We start from the raw sequence: 4,448 nt of genomic DNA on the forward strand, positions 1-4,448 counted from the left end.
TTGAACCCATATTTTTGTCAGGCTTTTGCCTCTACTGCTCCACAGAAGCTACTGTAGGCAAGGTCACTAGAGACTTCCGTGATGCTCAGTCAGTCAGTACTCACCTCTCACCGTCCTGGATCTCAAGAGCATCTGAGTTCATCATCCCCTCCTTGATATACTTGCTTTACTCAGCTTCCAGGTCACCACAATCTTTGGGTTTCTTGTCACCCTACTGGCAATTTCTGCTGTCTCCTTTGCTCTTTCCCTGTTTTCTACACCCAGTTTTAACATTTACATACAGGAAAATTCACTGTTGCTATGAAGTTCTAGGACTTTTGAAAAATGTATAGATAACATTGTCTGACCAATACCACCATAGTAATAGGTTGAAACTCTGTGCAGGTCGAGATGAGGTGGATGTGAGGGATTTTTGCTTTTTTGTTTTTTTTGGCTTTTTAAAAAAAATTTTAAGTCAGCTCTATGCCCAAAGTGAGGCTTAAACTCAGGACCCCAGTCCTCTACTGACTGAGCCAATCAGGCGCCCCTACATGGAGCTGTTTTGCATGTGGGACAGATGCAAATCTTTGGGTGCCAGAGAGTCTGCTGTGGCAGACAAGATAATGCCCCCCCCCTCCAAAGATGTTCATGTCTTGATTCCAAGAAACTAGAGGTTAATGTAATGGCAAAAGGGACTTTGCAGGTATAATTAAATTTCATGAATTAAGTATCATGAAAGATGGAGAGATTATCTCAAAGTGCTTGGGTTGGCCCAGTGTAACTTAATCACAAGGGTCCTTATAAGGGAAGAAAGAAGGCCGGAGAGGAAGAGTCACTGAAGATGTTGTAAGGGAAGTAGAACTCAGAGCTGCTACACTGCTGGCCCTGAAGATGGAGGAGGGACAGCAGCTGGCCTGTGGCCTCAAGAAGTTGGAAGAGGCAAAAAGGAAACACTCCATTTCTTTCCGAGAGCCTCCAGAAGGAATGCAGCCCTCCCGACACCTTGGCTTTAGAACTATTGGCCTCTGAACTGGAAGATCATAAATTTGTGGTAAGCCACACACGTGTGATTAATTTGTTACAGCAACAACCGGAAACTATTACAAGAGAAATAGTTCTAACAGCCCCTTCCCCCCCAAAATCTACTTCTACATTCCCTTTATAATCAAACCCTCCCCTGACTATTAACCACTGGCAAGGATTGACCTGTTTTCTAGCTCTACAGTTTTGTTTTTTCCAGGTCATATAAATGCAATCATATGGTGTGTAACCTGTTAGGTCTGTCTTCTTTCCCTCAGCGTAATACACTTGAGATCCATCCATGTTACAAATATCAATGGTTCACTCCTTTTTAGTGCTGAATTAAGTATCCCATGAACATACCATAGTTTGTCTATTTCTCAGTGCAGACATTTGGGTTGCCCCCGGTTTTGAGCTCCTATGAATAAATCTGTTATAAACATTTGCTTTAAAGCGTTTGTGTGAATTTCATTTAAGTGATGTTTTCATTTCATCTGGGTAAACACCTGAGTAGGATTGCTGAGTAATATGGTTTTATAAACCTTTACCTTTATAAGAAATTGCCAAACGATTTTCCCAAATAACTACCATTTTGCATTTCTGCCAGCAACATAGAAAGTTCCAGTTTCTCTGCATACTTACCAGTGCTTGACATTGTCACTTTTTTAAAATTTCAGCTATTCTAGTAAGTGGGCAGTAGTATCTTACTGCGTTATTTTCATTTCACCGATGGCTAGGATGTTGAGCATCTTTTCATGTGCTTATTTATCATTTATCATTTAACTTCGGTAAAAAGTCTGTTCTGATCATTTATCCATTTTTTACTGGGGTGCTTGCTTTCTTAGTGTTGATTTTTATTTCTTTGTTTTGAGAGAGAGAGCATGCACGGGGGGGAGGGGCAGAGAGAGAGCATCCTAAGCAGGCTGCACACTGTCAGCACAGATCTCAGTTGTCTCAGGGCTCGACCCAAACTTTCACAGACTGCAAGATCATGACCTGAGAAGTTGGAAACTCAACCAACTGAGCCACCCAGGTGCCCTGCTTAGTGTTGATTTTCAAGAGTCCTTTCTATATTTGTATCTGCCTCTCGTGTGAGCCACTTAGGAATTGTCTGGGACTTGCAAGGGGTTTACATCGTCGTTGCATTTCTCAAAGCATTTGCTTTACTTCACTGGGTTGTTCCCTCAGGCTCAGCTGTTGGGTGGGCCTGGAAATATTCTGAGACAGAATTCCCTTCTCCAGTTCTCTCCTCCTTCCCTCCCCACGTCCTGACTCTCTTTCCCAATGACCTGTGGCCAAACAGATGGAGTTTTCTTGCAAATTTAGCTTCCTGTGCAATTGTGCCATTCTGAACAAACGGGCCTGGACTGCGGACAAAGGAGCAAGAGAGAAAAAAACAGACGGATTCTTCACCATCCCTTGCAACTGGGACCCCTTTTCCTGGTTCCCATTGCCTGGGAGTACAGATCCCCAGTTGGGGTCAGGTCTGGTCTCTGGGTAGAACTAGGAGAGAAAAAAAAGAAGAAAAAAGAAATCACATCCCCAGGGGCCTTTTTTCTGGTCCTCTCCTAAGATGGATTGTTCTCTGAGTTTTTGCTGTCTTTGATTCATTATCTCACTCACCACAAAGCTGGGAGATATAAAAAGGAAACTCTACAGGTTTCTTTTCAAGTTATGCCTTCCCTCCCCAGTCTGTCTGTCATTATTTACCTTTTGGAGTCCTCAGATAATTGCTTTTCTATTTTGTTGAGGATTTTAGTTGAAATCAGGGGAGAGATACGCTACAGCAGGCATTCTGGTTGGCGTCCAATTTCTTTCCCTGGATATTCAAGGTTGGAGAGCTCAATCGTTCAGTCCCAGGCCCTCTTCTCATCAGTCTGCACACATTCCCTTTCTGATTTCACCCAATGTCATTGCCTGAATAATTCCCCAAATTTAAATTGCTGGTCTAGCTTTCTCCCGAACTCCAGAACTCCTAGTCCAGTTGCATGATTGGCACTTGGATATCTAATTAACATTTTAAAATTAATATTTTTGAAGCTGAACTCCTGATCTTCCCTACCCCAAACCTGCTCACCTATCTTCCTCCATTTCAGTAAATGGCAAGACCAGATGGTCTTGCCTTTGTTCAGGGCAAAAAAATTCATGTCATCCTCAAGGTTTGAGAGACCTGGAGAATCATCAGTGTGAATGTGCATAAACAAGTTAGTGATAAATAGTATGTAGAACACTAAACTCAAAGGGAGGAAGACTAACAAGTGAAAAAGGAAAAGTGATCAGAGAAAAAAGTGACGAGAGCATTCACTGTCATAACTTAAATACCGAATGTTAACAAAAATGAATCATAATAAAGTTAAATGGGAGATTTGGAGGAAAAAAATACTGCACATGTGTGGTTGGGCTGGAGCGGTGGAAGGTTGGTAGAACAATGCCTAAACCTGAAAAAACAAGTAGCAAAAGAGGAGTTAAGAAATATGGAGGGGCGCCTGGGTGGCTCAGTTGGTTAAGCGGCCGACTTCGGCTCAGGTCATGATCATGCAGTCCGTGAGTTCGAGCCCCGCGTCGGGCTCTGTGCTGACAGCTCAGAGCCTGGAGCCTGTTTCAGATTCTGTGTCTCCCTCTCTCTGACCCTCTCCCGTTCATGCTGTCTCTGTCTCAAAAATAAATAAACGTTAAAAAAAAAAATTTTTAAGAAATATGGAGGTAAACACTGAAAGATATTCTGAAGAGCTGAAAGTAGTTATCTCTGAGAAGAGAGGAGTTGGGGAGGTTAGAGAATGTAGTTTCTTATAATTGTGTAGAACTTTTTGACTTTAAAGTATATGCATGTAGAACTTTTATAAAATAAAACTGGTGGTTGATGCACACCAAACTGTTAGTTGATAACAGTGGTTGCTTTTGTGGACTTAGTCTCTAATTTTCTAAATTATATATTCCTATAAAACTTGAATTTTCTTAAGAATCACATATTCATTGGGGCGCCTGGGTGGCGCAGTCGGTTAAGCGTCCGACTTCAGCCAGGTCACGATCTCGCGGTCTGTGAGTTCGAGCCCCGCGTCGGGCTCTGGGCTGATGGCTCAGAGCCTGGAGCCTGTTTCCGATTCTGTGTCTCCCTCTCTCTCTGCCCCTCCCCCGTTCATGCTCTGTCTCTCTCTGTCCCAAAAATAAATAAACGTTGAAAAAAAAAAAATTTAAAATGAATCACCTTATTTAAAAAAAAAAAAAAAAAAGAATCACATATTCATTATATTGTTCTATTTTTAAAAGCATAAAGTATAGAGGTGCCTGGCCAGCTCAGTGGGTAAAGCATGTGACTCCTGATCTCAGGGTTGTAAATTCAAGTCCCATATTGGGTACAGAGATTATTAATAAATAATGAACTACTGGGACCTCATCAAAATAAAAAGCTTCTGCACAGTGAAGGAAACAATCAGCAAAACTAAAAGGCA

The sequence above is a fragment of the Leopardus geoffroyi genome, chromosome B1 (genome assembly GCF_018350155.1).
Source record: "Leopardus geoffroyi isolate Oge1 chromosome B1, O.geoffroyi_Oge1_pat1.0, whole genome shotgun sequence".
Classification (NCBI taxonomy): domain Eukaryota; kingdom Metazoa; phylum Chordata; class Mammalia; order Carnivora; family Felidae; genus Leopardus; species Leopardus geoffroyi.